General features: G+C 43.7%; 3 non-coding genes across 3 annotated transcripts; all 3 read right to left on the bottom strand.

Moving 5' to 3' along the window:
- Positions 1 to 3,074: 3,074 nt before the first annotated feature.
- LOC138360593 (5S ribosomal RNA) lies at positions 3,075 to 3,193 on the bottom strand. The gene has a single exon (XR_011226505.1). It is a non-coding gene; the product is annotated as a 5S ribosomal RNA (ribosomal RNA).
- An 8,038-nt stretch (positions 3,194 to 11,231) lies between these two features.
- LOC138360592 (5S ribosomal RNA) lies at positions 11,232 to 11,350 on the bottom strand. Its single transcript, XR_011226504.1, has one exon. It is a non-coding gene; the product is annotated as a 5S ribosomal RNA (ribosomal RNA).
- An 8,064-nt stretch (positions 11,351 to 19,414) lies between these two features.
- LOC138360591 (5S ribosomal RNA) lies at positions 19,415 to 19,533 on the bottom strand. The gene has a single exon (XR_011226503.1). It is a non-coding gene; the product is annotated as a 5S ribosomal RNA (ribosomal RNA).
- Positions 19,534 to 21,474: the final 1,941 nt, after the last annotated feature.

Raw genomic sequence — 21,474 nt, 5'->3', positions numbered from 1 at the left:
ATACAATAATGAACTTTTGCGCGAGGCGAGCTTTCCTTTTATATCCCGCTCGCGACTCAGCTCAGAGCGGGTCGCGTGGCGGAGCGCGCTGATTGGTCAGTGGCGGGCTCCCTTGATCCTGAGCGGGGTATATAACACGAAGCTCGATCTGCGGGGCGGCATAAAACACCACAAACCCACAACAGCAGCAGCAATGTCAGGACGCGGCAAGGGAGGCAAAGTGAAGGGCAAGTCAAAGTCTCGCTCCAGCAGGGCCGGACTTCAGTTCCCCGTGGGCAGAATTCACCGTCTGCTGCGTAAGGGCAACTACGCCGAACGCGTCGGTGCTGGCGCTCCTGTCTACCTGGCAGCCGTCATGGAATACCTCGCTGCCGAAGTTCTGGAGCTCGCCGGTAATGCCGCACGTGACAACAAGAAGACCCGTATCATCCCACGTCACTTGCAGTTGGCCATCCGCAACGACGAAGAACTCAACAAACTTCTGTCTGGCGTAACCATTGCACAGGGAGGTGTTCTTCCAAACATTCAGGCAGTTCTTTTGCCAAAGAAGACAGAGAAGAAGTAAGCACTTCTGCCACCCACCACGACAAATACCATAACCAGGCTCCATCCGGAGCCACACACACTTTAATAGAGAGATTCAAGTAGACAATCAACTTTCAAACATTAATAATAACATTTATATTGATTTCATTTGGAATGTGTACATAACAAACAAACAAAACAAAATTATAGGGGATATTCAGCATCACTTGGAATATTAACCAATCATATAAATCCAATATATATTTTATATTTTACTTTAAGCGAGGAATTCATATTATTAATTTTTAATCATACAAATGAACAAAAGCAATTCTTCACTAGACGTAATGAATGAATAAATGATCAAGGTTTTAATGTGTTTCATGAATATATATATATATATATATATATATATATATATATATATATATATATATATATATATATATATATATATATAATATATATATATATAATATAATATAATATAATATATTATAATACTTGTGAACCAGAATATGTTTGAGCAGCAGCGATCGTGCCTGCCATTGGCCGAAGTGCAACAATTCAAATAATTTAAAGGGCCTGCTCGGGTATATAAGAGAGGCTGGGAGACTGGGGCCGGTGGTGGGTGATGGGTGATGAGTGATGGTGTGGTGTGGTATGGTGTTGTTAAGAGTTGATTTACGGCCAGCCAGCCAGCTGCAGCCAAGGCAGGGCAGGGCAGGGCAAGGCAAGGCAAGGCAAGGCAAGGCAAGGCAAGGCAATAACAGGACAGGACAGGCAAGGCAAGGCAAGGCAAGGCAAGGCAAGCAGGCGGGCGGGCGGGCGGGCGGGCGGGCGGGCAGGCAGGCAGGCAGGCAGCCAGCCAGCCAGCCAGCCAGCCAGCCAGCCAGCCAGCCAGCCAGCCAGCCAGCCCAGCCAGCCAGCCAGCCAGCAGCAGGCAGGCAGGCAGGCAGGCAGGCAGGCAGGCAGGCAGGCAGGCAGCCAGCCAGCCAGCCAGCCAGCCAGCCAGCCAGCCAGCCAGCCACTCCCACTTTGTATTTATATGCATTCAATTTATATTCAAACATTATATATGTTAAGGGCCTAGTTTTAGTGTTTATTTTAAAAATGACAAACATCGAGTCGTTTTACCAGTCCTTTAGCGTTAACGGTGATGCATTTTAAAACTGAACAGAAATCACCTTTTCTGGATATATCAAATATCGAATCCGCTTAATGTGCCTACAATTCAATCATTCAAAAAATACATAATTTACATCATGCCTTTTCATAGAACAGACAATAAGATTTGAGACAATAAGAACTTTACTTTTATAACTAAAGTTGCACAATTATACCAACTCTATGGTGGCTGGGTGGTAAGGTGTGTGGCTGGTATTTTGGAAGTCGCGAGTTCAAACGACCCAATGGGAATAATACTTTTTTTTTTTTGCCATACAATCTTCCTAATACTATTATGTAGGTTTGTGTGTGTGTTTTTTTATTCATTCTTTGGTTTTATAGATGACATACATATTGACTCCTTTTACCGGTCCTTAATTAGGCTCTGGGGAAGCAATGGTGGTGGTGGTGGTGGTGGTGCATTTAAAACTAAACCAAAAATCACCAGTTCTGGACGCGTCAAATATCATATCCGCTTAATGTGTCTACAACCTAATTACTTAAAACTACACTATTTAATTCATTCATATCATGTGCATATTGGTCATTATGCTCATACAACCGACATCAAAATTTATTTTCATTATTAGAATCATACATTTCATCAAGTAATACAGATACAAAGAGATTTTCTTTCTGAGAAGACCGTTAGTATTGGCTTGCAGGCAGGCAGGCAGGCAGGCATTTGAGGGTTATTATTTCGCCTGTTGATTGGGGGGAGGGTTGATGTGTTAGGGGGTTTTCGGTTAGATGTGGTGGTGGTGATTGGTGGTGATTGGTGGTGATTGGTGGTGATTGGTGGTGATTGGTGGTGGTGGTGGTGGTGGTGGTAGTAGGTGGGAGTTGGGGGGGGGGGGGGGAGGGAAGGGGAGGGGAATGATGGTCTGTGGATTCGTTCTCCGTACCCTTTACATATAAGCAAAAATATGCCTTCTTGTGGGTATAGAAACATTAACACAAATTATATCAGTAACTGATATTGTAGCCTTTTAAACAGAAAAGATTTGTACATACAAATACTTTTTAATTATCATTTATTTGTGGAAATGGCATTTACGTCATTAAATTGATACCTCAGCATCAAGCTTGTGTCCTGCAGCAGTGGTCCAGTGGTAAAGTGTATATAAGTGATGCGTATTCTTGGAGTTGCGAGTTCAAACCCGGATTAAGCTATATATATATACAACATGTTTTGTTTTGGTTGTTTGTTTTTGTATAAAGCCTCACACAATATCTATATTAAGCGAGTTTGTTTTAAACATGACATACATATTAATTCATTTTACCAGGCCTTATTCCACACAACTCCGTGAATTTCCCGTGGAGCCAGCCATTCAAACAAAAACAAACGAAACAAAACAAAACAAAACAAAAAACATTATTGCCAACAGCATTTGGTGTTCCCAGGCGGTCACCCATCCAAGTACTAACCAAACCCAACGTTGCTTAACTTCGCTGATCGGACGAGAAGCGGTGTTCTCAACGTGGTATGGCCGTTGGCATGAGACTGCCTACACATTGTGGCTAATAACCAACTCTTTTAAGTCATCGCGGCAGGATACGGACCTGCTTGTGGTGTCTTAATGGTAATTGTATCCTAACATATTTTTGTCTCCTTGGCATGGATATTTAACATCGTTTATTCAGTCTTGGGTTTATGTTCTTTCGCCATTTACAGACATTTTACATCTACCTACTTCCTCAGCCTGCCCTGCCAATTTCTAATGAATTTGTGGATTTTCTTTTGTAATACAAACATGTGTGTGCTCATCTGCTCTTCAGTTTTTATGATATTTGTCTCATCTGTCCTGCTTTATGATACTTTTACAAAGAACATGAACAAATGCTTCTATTTTAGAGAAGATATGGGATCCAGGTTTCGGAGCCGTAAAACCAACCGTCGTGATTGGTGGACGAGTTGCCAGGTTGCAGCTTCTGTACCGTGCCGGCACATAAATAGGTTCGGCTCAAGCGGCGGCAGCATCATTCCCCCGTGACTGTCTGAGCGTCTCTCATCACCTTGGTTATCTCATCATCATCATGGTAGAAGCAAAGCCTACCAAGAAGGCTGCGGCTGCTGCTGCTGTGGTGGCCACCACCAGGAAACCTCGCGTCCAGGTTGCTCACCCGAAAACTAGTCAAATGGTTCTAGCCGCGGTCGCAGCACTCAAAGACCGTAAGGGCTCGTCTCTACAAGCAATCAAGAAGTACGTTGTTGCCAACAACAAAGTCGAGGCTGCCAAGATCGCCATTTACATCCGAAGATTTCTCAAGAAAGCAGTGGCTGACGGCATTCTTGTTCAGACCAAGGGAAGTGGAGCTAGTGGATCATTCAAGCTGGCCGTAGCAGAGAAGAGGGCCGTTCTAACTCCCAAGAAAGCCACCACAACCAAGAAACCATCTACAGCAGCAAAGAAGGCCGTGGTAACTCCCAAGAAAGCCGCCACAAGCAACAAACCACCTACAGCCTTGAAAAAGAAGCAGCAGCAGCAGCAGCTTGTTGTTGGGAACAAAAAGCCCAAAATAAAGAGAGCTTCAAAATCTCCCAAACCACCCAAGGCAAAGAAAGCTGTCAAGAAAACAACAAAGGCAAAATAAACGACGACATGCAAGCAGCATGAATACACATGACAATAAACATCCAGGCCTCCCCCCTCAGTGGAGGGGCCTCATATGATTCCAAAAAGAGTTTAGTTTTGTAGACAAATAAATCATTACTTTTGGGGTAGATTTACTCTGTATATTATATATATATATATATATATATATATATATATATATATATATATATATATATATATATATATATATATTTATATATACACATGGGTGAGGTGATATGGTACCAAAGTTTTGGGTAAGGTGATTGACATTTACACAAGATAAAACACGAACCAATGGGAATAAAAACATAAGAATGGAAGTAACTGCAGAAGGCCTATTGGCCCATAACACAAGCACTTCCTCTTGATGCTTCTATATTGGTTCGGAGTCTTGAAGCTATAATATATATAATATATATATATATATATATATATTATATATATATATAATATATATATATATATATATATATATATATATATATATATGCACACAAAACTAAATAGTCTTGTTAGACAAATTGCCCCTATTAGAGGCAAGTTGACTAACAAGCCGAATGACTGCAATTGTTTTGAATTTGAGTTAAATCTAACATAGAAATGTAATCAAACCTAACCTAACCTATGCTAACCCAAGCTAAGCTAACCTAACCTAACCTAAGCTAACCCAAGCTAAGCTAACCTAACCTAACCTAACCTAACCTAACCTAACCTAAGCTAAGCTAACCTAACCTAACCTAACCCAGCAATTCATGATCTTAATATAATACTGTTAATTGGATAAACCAATTTGGAAAGAAATGTTCGAAAATAACAAAATTAACTGTGCTTGTTAGGAAAATTGGGCCTTGCATACTTGTCCCAATAGTGTGGTTCTCGCTTTTAGGTACGACATAAACGTATACCTAAGTTGAGAGAGAAAAAGATTCGCACTCAAACATGCATATCGATTGCCAGTCCTGAATTCTGGGTAGATATTCGTGTCCTCCCTTTTCATTTACCATCATTTGGATACTATCAAAACAGCTCTGAGAAGGATAAAATGAATAAAACGGGTAGCTCACTCATGTAAAAAGGAAGAGTTGGGAAAGATCTCTCTCTCTCTCTCTCTCTCTCTCTCTCTCTCTCCCCTCACCCCCCCCCCCCCCCACCAATGATCCTGCTCTGCTAGTATATAACGTAACAAACCTTCCCCCCCCCCCCCCCCTCCCTCCCAATCAGAGTCCCTTTAAGCATGCGAGGATAAAAAATAGATTTCATAAGACCCAATGTGCTAGCTGATATCAAAACAATTTATGTTATCGTCTATTAAGCCCTTCAGTAAAAAAAAGTATAGGGACCTAATTAGGTCCGTTTTGAGGTGGTGGTGGGTGGAATCGATGGATTAGCCAAGCTCTTATCCGCCGAATCCGTAGAGGGTACGACCCTGGCGCTTCAGAGCGTACACCACGTCCATAGCAGTGACGGTCTTCCTCTTGGCGTGTGTCCGTGTAGGTTACAGCATCACGGATGACGCTCGAGGAACACCTTCAGGACGCCCACGGGTCTTCGTAGATGAGACCCGAAATACGCTTCACGCCGCCACGACGAGCTAAGCGACGAATAGCGGGCTTGGTGATGCCCTGGATGTTGTCACGTAGCACCTTACGATGACGCTTGGCGCCACCCTTTCCGAGAGTCCCTTGCCTCCCTTGCCGCGTCCAGTCATGTGTTGAAGTTGTGTGAATCGAATTGACGAATGCCCGCACGATTTCCCGACTATATCCATCAAGCGGACGTACTAGTAGCATTGCAAACTCCTGCCTGCCCTTACTTACGCTTGTGGTCGAGTAGACACGGCTTTCTCACAACGCTTTCAAAACTGCAGTTGCCTACTCGTCTGTTTCACGTCCCTGTGAAATGACTTTTGCACAAATCCAAAAAATAGAGCAAAATCAGCGAATAATAGTGATTGAGGTGAGCCGCCTGTTGGCTGCAGCCAGAGGAAGGAGGGGAGGGGCAACGGGGGGGGGTGACGTAGGGCGAGTCGAGCAGCCAATGGCGCTCGAGGCAAGCGCCTCGAGACGGCGTATATAAGCAAAAATTTTTCGGCGCCGGCCAGCCACAAACCACAGTTGTTCACCATGGCTCGCACCAAGCAGACTGCTCGCAAGTCCACGGGAGGCAAGGCTCCTCGTAAGCAGCTGGCCACCAAGGCAGCACGCAAGTCTGCTCCTGCCACAGGGGGTGTGAAGAAGCCTCACCGTTACAGGCCCGGAACGGTCGCCCTGCGTGAGATCCGTCGTTACCAGAAGAGCACCGAGTTGCTCATCAGGAAACTTCCCTTCCAGCGTCTGGTGCGCGAGATTGCCCAGGACTTCAAGACCGATCTTCGCTTCCAGTCGTCTGCCGTCATGGCTTTACAGGAGGCATCCGAGGCTTACCTGGTCGGTCTCTTCGAGGACACTAACCTCTGTGCCATCCACGCCAAGCGTGTCACCATCATGCCAAAGGACATTCAGCTTGCTCGCCGCCGTATCCGTGGAGAGCGTGCATAAGCTAAATCGACCACCCTAGTATACACCAAACTCGGCCCTTCTCAGGGCCAAAATATCCTTCTAAGGAGATTTCAGACATTCCTAGCATCAGTCATATGAATTAACCTTCATCTACACATATAATAAATAAATAAATAAATAAACAAATACACTAATTTAGGTGTCATACATACACGTGATATCAATAAATCAAGTCATTTGTAGTACAACCTGTTCTCTTACAAACAAAACGCCGTCGCTTTTCGCTCTTATGCACTGTCAAGGATCACCCACCCCCCCCCCCCCCCCCCCCCCCCCCCCCCCAAAATAAAAATTGTCATACTGTACTAGAAATAAAAGCAGCTTGTATAAGTGACATACTGTCCAGTCCTGTTTTATTCTGTTTTCGGTCCTCTGGCTTAATCTGTTAAGTTAGGAGATGACATTTTAAATTAACCGTTTTCTTGACATTTTCAAACCTAAGAGGGTGGCCTGCATAGTAATCCTAATGTGGAACATAACAATGAATCTCTAATCTCTAGAAAAAAAAAAAGATACCGAGTGCTTATATGTGTTGAGAGAGAGAGAGAGAGAGAGAGAGAGAGAGAGAGAGAGAGAGAGAGAGAGAGAGAGAGAGAGAGAGAGAGAGGAGAGAGAGAGAGAGAGAGAGAGACACAGACAGACAGACAGACAGACAAGACAGAGACAGACAAGACAGAGACAGACAGACAGACAGACAGACAGAGACTGAGAGAGAGAAACACACACAGACAGTTTCATAAATATTCTCATTTTATAGCTATTTGCTTTCAGTGACAGAGGTTTTTGTTATAATAGTATTGGTGTCTAACACTCACAATCTCTTTAGAAATTAAAGTGTGGCTCCAATGGAGCCGAGTTTGTTGGTTTGAGGCCAAGCCACCACCACAGGGCAGTAAGTAAGCCGTTTACTTGGAGGAGGTGTACTTGGTGACGGCCTTAGTGCCCTCAGAGACGGCGTGCTTGGCCAGTTCTCCGGGCAACAGGAGCCTTACAGCCGTCTGGATCTCCCGACTGGTAATGGTGGAACGCTTGTTGTAGTGGGCCAGGCGAGAAGCCTCGGCGGCGATGCGCTCGAAGATGTCGTTCACGAACGAGTTCATGATCGACATGGCTTTGGAAGAGATACCAGTGTCGGGGTGGACCTGCTTCAGCACTTTGTAGATGTAGATGCTGTAGCTCTCCTTCCTCCTGCGCTTCTTTTTCTTATCGCCCTTGGCAATGGCCTTCTGGGCCTTTCCGGCCTTCTTGGCAGCCTTTCCAGATGCCTTGGGTGGCATGATGATGCTCGTGCTGGCTGGCGTTGCGATACAATAATGAACTTTTGCGCGAGGCGAGCTTTCCTTTTATATCCCGCTCGCGACTCAGCTCAGAGCGGGTCGCGTGGCGGAGCGCGCTGATTGGTCAGTGGCGGGCTCCCTTGATCCTGAGCGGGGTATATAACACGAAGCTCGATCTGCGGGGCGGCATAAAACACCACAAACCCACAACAGCAGCAGCAATGTCAGGACGCGGCAAGGGAGGCAAAGTGAAGGGCAAGTCAAAGTCTCGCTCCAGCAGGGCCGGACTTCAGTTCCCCGTGGGCAGAATTCACCGTCTGCTGCGTAAGGGCAACTACGCCGAACGCGTCGGTGCTGGCGCTCCTGTCTACCTGGCAGCCGTCATGGAATACCTCGCTGCCGAAGTTCTGGAGCTCGCCGGTAATGCCGCACGTGACAACAAGAAGACCCGTATCATCCCACGTCACTTGCAGTTGGCCATCCGCAACGACGAAGAACTCAACAAACTTCTGTCTGGCGTAACCATTGCACAGGGAGGTGTTCTTCCAAACATTCAGGCAGTTCTTTTGCCAAAGAAGACAGAGAAGAAGTAAGCACTTCTGCCACCCACCACGACAAATACCATAACCAGGCTCCATCCGGAGCCACACACACTTTAATAGAGAGATTCAAGTAGACAATCAACTTTCAAACATTAATAATAACATTTATATTGATTTCATTTGGAATGTGTACATAACAAACAAACAAAACAAAATTATAGGGGATATTCAGCATCACTTGGAATATTAACCAATCATATAAATCCAATATATATTTTATATTTTACTTTAAGCGAGGAATTCATATTATATTAATTTTTAATCATACAAATGAACAAAAGCAATTCTTCACTAGACGTAATGAATGAATAAATGATCAAGGTTTTAATGTGTTTCATGAATATATAATATATATATATATATATATATATATATATATATATATATATATATATATATATATATATATATATATAATATATATAAATAATAATATATATATTATAATACTTGTGAACCAGAATATGTTTGAGCAGCAGCGATCGTGCCTGCCATTGGCCGAAGTGCAACAATTCAAATAATTTAAAGGGCCTGCTCGGGTATATAAGAGAGGCTGGGAGACTGGGGCCGGTGGTGGGTGATGGGTGATGAGTGATGGTGTGGTGTGGTATGGTGTTGTTAAGAGTTGATTTACGGCCAGCCAGCCAGCTGCAGCCAAGGCAGGGCAGGGCAGGGCAAGGCAAGGCAAGGCAAGGCAAGGCAAGGCAAGGCAAGGCAATAACAGGACAGGACAGGCAAGGCAAGGCAAGGCAAGGCAAGGCAAGCAGGCGGGCGGGCGGGCGGGCGGCGGCGGGCGGGCAGGCAGGCAGGCAGGCAGCCAGCCAGCCAGCCAGCCAGCCAGCCAGCCAGCCAGCCAGCCAGCCAGCCAGCCAGCCAGCCAGCCAGCAGGCAGGCAGGCAGGCAGGCAGGCAGGCAGGCAGGCAGGCAGGCAGGCAGCAGCCAGAGCCAGCCAGCCAGCCAGCCAGCCAGCCAGCCAGCCACTCCCACTTTGTATTTATATGCATTCAATTTATATTCAAACATTATATATGTTAAGGGCCTAGTTTTAGTGTTTATTTTAAAAATGACAAACATCGAGTCGTTTTACCAGTCCTTTAGCGTTAACGGTGATGCATTTTAAAACTGAACAGAAATCACCTTTTCTGGATATATCAAATATCGAATCCGCTTAATGTGCCTACAATTCAATCATTCAAAAAATACATAATTTACATCATGCCTTTTCATAGAACAGACAATAAGATTTGAGACAATAAGAACTTTACTTTTATAACTAAAGTTGCACAATTATACCAACTCTATGGTGGCTGGGTGGTAAGGTGTGTGGCTGGTATTTTGGAAGTCGCGAGTTCAAACGACCCAATGGGAATAATACTTTTTTTTTTTTGCCATACAATCTTCCTAATACTATTATGTAGGTTTGTGTGTGTGTTTTTTTATTCATTCTTTGGTTTTATAGATGACATACATATTGACTCCTTTTACCGGTCCTTAATTAGGCTCTGGGGAAGCAATGGTGGTGGTGGTGGTGGTGGTGCATTTAAAACTAAACCAAAAATCACCAGTTCTGGACGCGTCAAATATCATATCCGCTTAATGTGTCTACAACCTAATTACTTAAAACTACACTATTTAATTCATTCATATCATGTGCATATTGGTCATTATGCTCATACAACCGACATCAAAATTTATTTTCATTATTAGAATCATACATTTCATCAAGTAATACAGATACAAAGAGATTTTCTTTCTGAGAAGACCGTTAGTATTGGCTTGCAGGCAGGCAGGCAGGCAGGCATTTGAGGGTTATTATTTCGCCTGTTGATTGGGGGGAGGGTTGATGTGTTAGGGGGTTTTCGGTTAGATGTGGTGGTGGTGATTGGTGGTGATTGGTGGTGATTGGTGGTGATTGGTGGTGATTGGTGGTGGTGGTGGTGGTGGTGGTAGTAGGTGGGAGTTGGGGGGGGGGGGGGGAGGGAAGGGGAGGGGAATGATGGTCTGTGGATTCGTTCTCCGTACCCTTTACATATAAGCAAAAATATGCCTTCTTGTGGGTATAGAAACATTAACACAAATTATATCAGTAACTGATATTGTAGCCTTTTAAACAGAAAAGATTTGTACATACAAATACTTTTTAATTATCATTTATTTGTGGAAATGGCATTTACGTCATTAAATTGATACCTCAGCATCAAGCTTGTGTCCTGCAGCAGTGGTCCAGTGGTAAAGTGTATATAAGTGATGCGTATTCTTGGAGTTGCGAGTTCAAACCCGGATTAAGCTATATATATATACAACATGTTTTGTTTTGGTTGTTTGTTTTTGTATAAAGCCTCACACAATATCTATATTAAGCGAGTTTGTTTTAAACATGACATACATATTAATTCATTTTACCAGGCCTTATTCCACACAACTCCGTGAATTTCCCGTGGAGCCAGCCATTCAAACAAAAACAAACGAAACAAAACAAAACAAAACAAAAAACATTATTGCCAACAGCATTTGGTGTTCCCAGGCGGTCACCCATCCAAGTACTAACCAAACCCAACGTTGCTTAACTTCGCTGATCGGACGAGAAGCGGTGTTCTCAACGTGGTATGGCCGTTGGCATGAGACTGCCTACACATTGTGGCTAATAACCAACTCTTTTAAGTCATCGCGGCAGGATACGGACCTGCTTGTGGTGTCTTAATGGTAATTGTATCCTAACATATTTTTGTCTCCTTGGCATGGATATTTAACATCGTTTATTCAGTCTTGGGTTTATGTTCTTTCGCCATTTACAGACATTTTACATCTACCTACTTCCTCAGCCTGCCCTGCCAATTTCTAATGAATTTGTGGATTTTCTTTTGTAATACAAACATGTGTGTGCTCATCTGCTCTTCAGTTTTTATGATATTTGTCTCATCTGTCCTGCTTTATGATACTTTTACAAAGAACATGAACAAATGCTTCTATTTTAGAGAAGATATGGGATCCAGGTTTCGGAGCCGTAAAACCAACCGTCGTGATTGGTGGACGAGTTGCCAGGTTGCAGCTTCTGTACCGTGCCGGCACATAAATAGGTTCGGCTCAAGCGGCGGCAGCATCATTCCCCCGTGACTGTCTGAGCGTCTCTCATCACCTTGGTTATCTCATCATCATCATGGTAGAAGCAAAGCCTACCAAGAAGGCTGCGGCTGCTGCTGCTGTGGTGGCCACCACCAGGAAACCTCGCGTCCAGGTTGCTCACCCGAAAACTAGTCAAATGGTTCTAGCCGCGGTCGCAGCACTCAAAGACCGTAAGGGCTCGTCTCTACAAGCAATCAAGAAGTACGTTGTTGCCAACAACAAAGTCGAGGCTGCCAAGATCGCCATTTACATCCGAAGATTTCTCAAGAAAGCAGTGGCTGACGGCATTCTTGTTCAGACCAAGGGAAGTGGAGCTAGTGGATCATTCAAGCTGGCCGTAGCAGAGAAGAGGGCCGTTCTAACTCCCAAGAAAGCCACCACAACCAAGAAACCATCTACAGCAGCAAAGAAGGCCGTGGTAACTCCCAAGAAAGCCGCCACAAGCAACAAACCACCTACAGCCTTGAAAAGAAGCAGCAGCAGCAGCAGCAGCTTGTTGTTGGGAACAAAAAGCCCAAAATAAAGAGAGCTTCAAAATCTCCCAAACCACCCAAGGCAAAGAAAGCTGTCAAGAAAACAACAAAGGCAAAATAAACGACGACATGCAAGCAGCATGAATACACATGACAATAAACATCCAGGCCTCCCCCCTCAGTGGAGGGGCCTCATATGATTCCAAAAAGAGTTTAGTTTTGTAGACAAATAAATCATTACTTTTGGGGTAGATTTACTCTGTATATTATATATATATATATATATATATATATATATATATATATATATATATATATATATATATATATATATATATTTATATATACACATGGGTGAGGTGATATGGTACCAAAGTTTTGGGTAAGGTGATTGACATTTACACAAGATAAAACACGAACCAATGGGAATAAAAACATAAGAATGGAAGTAACTGCAGAAGGCCTATTGGCCCATAACACAAGCACTTCCTCTTGATGCTTCTATATTGGTTCGGAGTCTTGAAGCTATAATATATATATATATATATATATATATATATATATATATATATATATATATATATATATATATATATATATATATATATATATATATATATATATATATATATGCACACAAAACTAAATAGTCTTGTTAGACAAATTGCCCCTATTAGAGGCAAGTTGACTAACAAGCCGAATGACTGCAATTGTTTTGAATTTGAGTTAAATCTAACATAGAAATGTAATCAAACCTAACCTAACCTATGCTAACCCAAGCTAAGCTAACCTAACCTAACCTAAGCTAACCCAAGCTAAGCTAACCTAACCTAACCTAACCTAACCTAACCTAACCTAAGCTAAGCTAACCTAACCTAACCTAACCCAGCAATTCATGATCTTAATATAATACTGTTAATTGGATAAACCAATTTGGAAAGAAATGTTCGAAAATAACAAAATTAACTGTGCTTGTTAGGAAAATTGGGCCTTGCATACTTGTCCCAATAGTGTGGTTCTCGCTTTTAGGTACGACATAAACGTATACCTAAGTTGAGAGAGAAAAAGATTCGCACTCAAACATGCATATCGATTGCCAGTCCTGAATTCTGGGTAGATATTCGTGTCCTCCCTTTTCATTTACCATCATTTGGATACTATCAAAACAGCTCTGAGAAGGATAAAATGAATAAAACGGGTAGCTCACTCATGTAAAAAGGAAGAGTTGGGAAAGATCTCTCTCTCTCTCTCTCTCTCTCTCTCTCTCTCTCTCTCCCCTCACCCCCCCCCCCCCCCACCAATGATCCTGCTCTGCTAGTATATAACGTAACAAACCTTCCCCCCCCCCCCCCCTCCCTCCCCAATCAGAGTCCCTTTAAGCATGCGAGGATAAAAAATAGATTTCATAAGACCCAATGTGCTAGCTGATATCAAAACAATTTATGTTATCGTCTATTAAGCCCTTCAGTAAAAAAAGTATAGGGACCTAATTAGGTCCCGTTTTGAGGTGGTGGTGGGTGGAATCGATGGATTAGCCAAGCTCTTATCCGCCGAATCCGTAGAGGGTACGACCCTGGCGCTTCAGAGCGTACACCACGTCCATAGCAGTGACGGTCTTCCTCTTGGCGTGTTCCGTGTAGGTTACAGCATCACGGATGACGTTCTCGAGGAACACCTTCAGGACGCCACGGGTCTCTTCGTAGATGAGACCCGAAATACGCTTCACGCCGCCACGACGAGCTAAGCGACGAATAGCGGGCTTGGTGATGCCCTGGATGTTGTCACGTAGCACCTTACGATGACGCTTGGCGCCACCCTTTCCGAGTCCCTTGCCTCCCTTGCCGCGTCCAGTCATGGTGTTGAAGTTGTGTGAATCGAATTGACGAATGCCCGCACGATTTCCCGACTATATCCCATCAAGCGGACGTACTAGTAGCATTGCAACTCCTGCCTGCCCTTACTTTACGCTTGTGGTCGAGTAGACACGGCTTTCTCACAACGCTTTCAAAACTGCAGTTGCCTACTCGTCTGTTTCACGTCCCTGTGAAATGACTTTTGCACAAATCCAAAAAATAGAGCAAAATCAGCGATAATAGTGATTGAGGTGAGCCGCCTGTTGGCTGCAGCCAGAGGAAGGAGGGGAGGGGCAACGGGGTGACGTAGGCGAGTCGAGCAGCCAATGGCGCTCGAGCAAGCGCCTCGAGACGGCGTATATAAGCAAAAATTTTTCGGCGCCGGCCATCACAAACCACAGTTGTTCACCATGGCTCGCACCAAGCAGACTGCTCGCAAGTCCACGGGAGGCAAGGCTCCTCGTAAGCAGCTGGCCACCAAGGCAGCACGCAAGTCTGCTCCTGCCACAGGGGGTGTGAAGAAGCCTCACCGTTACAGGCCCGGAACGGTCGCCCTGCGTGAGATCCGTCGTTACCAGAAGAGCACCGAGTTGCTCATCAGGAAACTTCCCTTCCAGCGTCTGGTGCGCGAGATTGCCCAGGACTTCAAGACCGATCTTCGCTTCCAGTCGTCTGCCGTCATGGCTTTACAGGAGGCATCCGAGGCTTACCTGGTCGGTCTCTTCGAGGACACTAACCTCTGTGCCATCCACGCCAAGCGTGTCACCATCATGCCAAAGGACATTCAGCTTGCTCGCCGTATCCGTGGAGAGCGTGCATAAGCTAAATCGACCACCCTAGTATACACCAAACTCGGCCCTTCTCAGGGCCAAAATATCCTTCTAAGGAGATTTCAGACATTCCTAGCATCAGTCATATGAATTAACCTTCATCTACACATATAATAAATAAATAAATAATAAACAAATACACTAATTTAGGTGTCATACATACACGTGATATCAATAAATCAAGTCATTTGTAGTACAACCTGTTCTCTTACAAACAAAACGCCGTCGCTTTTCGCTCTTATGCACTGTCAAGGATCACCCACCCCCCCCCCCCCCCCCCCCCAAAATAAAAATTGTCATACTGTACTAGAAATAAAAGCAGCTTGTATAAGTGACATACTGTCCAGTCCTGTTTATTCTGTTTTCGGTCCTCTGGCTTAATCTGTTAAGTTAGGAGATGACATTTTAAATTAACCGTTTTCTTGACATTTTCAAACCTAAGAGGGTGGCCTGCATAGTAATCCTAATGTGGAACATAAACAATGAATCTCTAATCTCTAGAAAAAAAAAAGATACCGAGTGCTTATATGTGTTGAGAGAGAGAGAGAGAGAGAGAGAGAGAGAGAGAGAGAGAGAGGAGAGAGAGAGAGAGAGAGAGAGAGAGAGAGAGAGAGAGAGAGAGAGAGAGAGAGAGAGAGAGAGAGACACAGACAGACAGACAGACAGACAAGACAGAGACAGACAAGACAGAGACAGACAGACAGACAGACAGACAGAGACTGAGAGAGAGAAACACACACAGACAGTTTCATAAATATTCTCATTTTATAGCTATTTGCTTTCAGTGACAGAGGTTTTTGTTATAATAGTATTGGTGTCTAACACTCACAATCTCTTTAGAAATTAAAGTGTGGCTCCAATGGAGCCGAGTTTGTTGGTTTGAGGCCAAGCCACCACCACAGGGCAGTAAGTAAGCCGTTTACTTGGAGGAGGTGTACTTGGTGACGGCCTTAGTGCCCTCAGAGACGGCGTGCTTGGCCAGTTCTCCGGGCAACAGGAGCCTTACAGCCGTCTGGATCTCCCGACTGGTAATGGTGGAACGCTTGTTGTAGTGGGCCAGGCGAGAAGCCTCGGCGGCGATGCGCTCGAAGATGTCGTTCACGAACGAGTTCATGATCGACATGGCTTTGGAAGAGATACCAGTGTCGGGGGTGGACCTGCTTCAGCACTTTGTAGATGTAGATGCTGTAGCTCTCCTTCCTCCTGCGCTTCTTTTTCTTATCGCCCTTGGCAATGGCCTTCTGGGCCTTTCCGGCCTTCTTGGCAGCCTTTCCAGATGCCTTGGGTGGCATGATGATGCTCGTGCTGGCTGGCGTTGCGATACAATAATGAACTTTTGCGCGAGGCGAGCTTTCCTTTTATATCCCGCTCGCGACTCAGCTCAGAGCGGGTCGCGTGGCGGAGCGCGCTGATTGGTCAGTGGCGGGCTCCCTTGATCCTGAGCGGGGTATATAACACGAAGCTCGATCTGCGGGGCGGCATAAACACCACAAACCCACAACAGCAGCAAGCAATGTCAGGACGCGGCAAGGGAGGCAAAGTGAAGGGCAAGTCAAAGTCTCGCTCCAGCAGGGCCGGACTTCAGTTCCCCGTGGGCAGAATTCACCGTCTGCTGCGTAAGGGCAACTACGCCGAACGCGTCGGTGCTGGCGCTCCTGTCTACCTGGCAGCCGTCATGGAATACCTCGCTGCCGAAGTTCTGGAGCTCGCCGGTAATGCCGCACGTGACAACAAGAAGACCCGTATCATCCCACGTCACTTGCAGTTGGCCATCCGCAACGACGAAGAACTCAACAAACTTCTGTCTGGCGTAACCATTGCACAGGGAGGTGTTCTTCCAAACATTCAGGCAGTTCTTTTGCCAAAGAAGACAGAGAAGAAGTAAGCACTTCTGCCACCCACCACGACAAATACCATAACCAGGCTCCATCCGGAGCCACACACACTTTAATAGAGAGATTCAAGTAGACAATCAACTTTCAAACATTAATAATAACATTTATATTGATTTCATTTGGAATGTGTACATAACAAACAAACAAAACAAAATTATAGGGGATATTCAGCATCACTTGGAATATTAACCAATCATATAAATCCAATATATATTTTATATTTTACTTTAAGCGAGGAATTCATATTATATTAATTTTTAATCATACAAATGAACAAAAGCAATTCTTCACTAGACGTAATGAATGAATAAATGATCAAGGTTTTAATGTGTTTCATGAATATATATATATATATATATATATATATATATATATATATATATATATATATATATATATATATATATATATATATATATATATATATATATATAATATAATATAATATATATTATAATACTTGTGAACCAGAATATGTTTGAGCAGCAGCGATCGTGCCTGCCATTGGCCGAAGTGCAACAATTCAAATAATTTAAAGGGCCTGCTCGGGTATATAAGAGAGGCTGGGAGACTGGGGCCGGTGGTGGGTGATGGGTGATGAGTGATGGTGTGGTGTGGTATGGTGTTGTTAAGAGTTGATTTACGGCCAGCCAGCCAGCTGCAGCCAAGGCAGGGCAGGGCAGGGCAAGGCAAGGCAAGGCAAGGCAAGGCAAGGCAAGGCAAGGCAATAACAGGACAGGACAGGCAAGGCAAGGCAAGGCAAGGCAAGGCAAGCAGGCGGGCGGGCGGGCGGGCGGGCGGGCAGGCAGGCAGGCAGGCAGGCCAGCAGCCAGCCAGCCAGCCAGCCAGCCAGCCAGCCAGCCAGCCAGCAGCAGCCAGCAGCCAGCCAGCCAGCCAGCAGGCAGGCAGGCAGGCAGGCAGGCAGGCAGGCAGGCAGCCAGCCAGCCAGCCAGCCAGCCAGCCAGCCAGCCAGCCAGCCACTCCCACTTTGTATTTATATGCATTCAATTTATATTCAAACATTATATATGTTAAGGCCTAGTTTTAGTGTTTATTTTAAAAATGACAAACATCGAGTCGTTTTACCAGTCCTTTAGCGTTAACGGTGATGCATTTTAAAACTGAACAGAAATCACCTTTTCTGGATATATCAAATATCGAATCCGCTTAATGTGCCTACAATTCAATCATTCAAAAAATACATAATTTACATCATGCCTTTCATAGAACAGACAATAAGATTTGAGACAATAAGAACTTTACTTTTATAACTAAAGTTGCACAATTATACCAACTCTATGGTGGCTGGGTGGTAAGGTGTGTGGCTGGTATTTTGGAAGTCGCGAGTTCAAACGACCCAATGGGAATAATACTTTTTTTTTTTTTGCCATACAATCTTCCTAATACTATTATGTAGGTTTGTGTGTGTGTTTTTTTATTCATTCTTTGGTTTTATAGATGACATACATATTGACTCCTTTTACCGGTCCTTAATTAGGCTCTGGGGAAGCAATGGTGGTGGTGGTGGTGGTGGTGCATTTAAAACTAAACCAAAAATCACCAGTTCTGGACGCGTCAAATATCATATCCGCTTAATGTGTCTACAACCTAATTACTTAAAACTACACTATTTAATTCATTCATATCATGTGCATATTGGTCATTATGCTCATACAACCGACATCAAAATTTATTTTCATTATTAGAATCATACATTTCATCAAGTAATACAGATACAAAGAGATTTTCTTTCTGAGAAGACCGTTAGTATTGGCTTGCAGGCAGGCAGGCAGGCAGGCAGGCATTTGAGGGTTATTATTTCGCCTGTTGATTGGGGGGAGGGTTGATGTGTTAGGGGGTTTTCGGTTAGATGTGGTGGTGGTGATTGGTGGTGATTGGTGGTGATTGGTGGTGATTGGTGGTGATTGGTGGTGGTGGTGGTGGTGGTAGTAGGTGGGAGTTGGGGGGGGGGGGGGGGGGGGGGGAGGGAAGGGGAGGGGAATGATGGTCTGTGGATTCCTTCTCCGTACCCTTTACATATAAGCAAAAATATGCCTTCTTGTGGGTATAGAAACATTAACACAAATTATATCAGTAACTGATATTGTAGCCTTTTAAACAGAAAAGATTTGTACATACAAATACTTTTTAATTATCATTTATTTGTGGAAATGGCATTTACGTCATTAAATTGATACCTCAGCATCAAGCTTGTGTCCTGCAGCAGTGGTCCAGTGGTAAAGTGTATATAAGTGATGCGTATTCTTGGAGTTGCGAGTTCAAACCCGGATTAAGCTATATATATATACAACATGTTTTGTTTTGGTTGTTTGTTTTTGTATAAAGCCTCACACAATATCTATATTAAGCGAGTTTGTTTTAAACATGACATACATATTAATTCATTTTACCAGGCCTTATTCCACACAACTCCGTGGAATTTCCCGTGGAGCCAGCCATTCAAACAAAAACAAACGAAACAAAACAAAACAAAACAAAAAACATTATTGCCAACAGCATTTGGTGTTCCCAGGCGGTCACCCATCCAAGTACTAACCAAACCCAACGTTGCTTAACTTCGCTGATCGGACGAGAAGCGGTGTTCTCAACGTGGTATGGCCGTTGGCATGAGACTGCCTACACATTGTGGCTAATAACCAACTCTTTTAAGTCATCGCGGCAGGATACGGACCTGCTTGTGGTGTCTTAATGGTAATTGTATCCTAACATATTTTTGTCTCCTTGGCATGGATATTTAACATCGTTTATTCAGTCTTGGGTTTATGTTCTTTCGCCATTTACAGACATTTTACATCTACCTACTTCCTCAGCCTGCCCTGCCAATTTCTAATGAATTTGTGGATTTTCTTTTGTAATACAAACATGTGTGTGCTCATCTGCTCTTCAGTTTTTATGATATTTGTCTCATCTGTCCTGCTTTATGATACTTTTACAAAGAACATGAACAAATGCTTCTATTTTAGAGAAGATATGGGATCCAGGTTTCGGAGCCGTAAAACCAACCGTCGTGATTGGTGGACGAGTTGCCAGGTTGCAGCTTCTGTACCGTGCCGGCACATAAATAGGTTCGGCTCAAGCGGCGGCAGCATCATTCCCCCGTGACTGTCTGAGCGTCTCTCATCACCTTGGTTATCTCATCATCATCATGGTAGAAGCAAAGCCTACCAAGAAGGCTGCGGCTGCTGCTGCTGTGGTGGCCACCACCAGGAAACCTCGCGTCCAGGTTGCTCACCCGAAAACTAGTCAAATGGTTCTAGCCGCGGTCGCAGCACTCAAAGACCGTAAGGGCTCGTCTCTACAAGCAATCAAGAAGTACGTTGTTGCCAACAACAAAGTCGAGGCTGCCAAGATCGCCATTTACATCCGAAGATTTCTCAAGAAAGCAGTGGCTGACGGCATTCTTGTTCAGACCAAGGGAAGTGGAGCTAGTGGATCATTCAAGCTGGCCGTAGCAGAGAAGAGGGCCGTTCTAACTCCCAAGAAAGCCACCACAACCAAGAAACCATCTACAGCAGCAAAGAAGGCCGTGGTAACTCCCAAGAAAGCCGCCACAAGCAACAAACCACCTACAGCCTTGAAAAAGAAGCAGCAGCAGCAGCAGCTTGTTGTTGGGAACAAAAAGCCCAAAATAAAGAGAGCTTCAAAATCTCCCAAACCACCCAAGGCAAAGAAAGCTGTCAAGAAAACAACAAAGGCAAAATAAACGACGACATGCAAGCAGCATGAATACACATGACAATAAACATCCAGGCCTCCCCCTCAGTGGAGGGGCCTCATATGATTCCAAAAAGAGTTTAGTTTTGTAGACAAATAAATCATTACTTTTGGGGTAGATTTACTCTGTATATTATATATATATATATATATATATATATATATATATATATATATATATATATATATATATATATATATATATATTTATATATACACATGGGTGAGGTGATATGGTACCAAAGTTTTGGGTAAGGTGATTGACATTTACACAAGATAAAACACGAACCAATGGGAATAAAAACATAAGAATGGAAGTAACTGCAGAAGGCCTATTGGCCCATAACACAAGCACTTCCTCTTGATGCTTCTATATTGGTTCGGAGTCTTGAAGCTATAATATATATATATATATATATATATATATATATATATATATATATATATATATATATATATATATATATATATATATATATATATGCACACAAAACTAAATAGTCTTGTTAGACAAATTGCCCCTATTAGAGGCAAGTTGACTAACAAGCCGAATGACTGCAATTGTTTTGAATTTGAGTTAAATCTAACATAGAAATGTAATCAAACCTAACCTAACCTATGCTAACCCAAGCTAAGCTAACCTAACCTAACCTAAGCTAACCCAAGCTAAGCTAACCTAACCTAACCTAACCTAACCTAACCTAACCTAAGCTAAGCTAACCTAACCTAACCTAACCCAGCAATTCATGATCTTAATATAATACTGTTAATTGGATAAACCAATTTGGAAAGAAATGTTCGAAAATAACAAAATTAACTGTGCTTGTTAGGAA

Source organism: Procambarus clarkii, unplaced genomic scaffold (genome assembly GCF_040958095.1).
Source record: "Procambarus clarkii isolate CNS0578487 unplaced genomic scaffold, FALCON_Pclarkii_2.0 HiC_scaffold_115, whole genome shotgun sequence".
NCBI classification, from domain to species: domain Eukaryota; kingdom Metazoa; phylum Arthropoda; class Malacostraca; order Decapoda; family Cambaridae; genus Procambarus; species Procambarus clarkii.
Note: the sequence above shows the minus strand (reverse complement) of the source record. Positions and strands in the feature narration are given on the sequence as shown.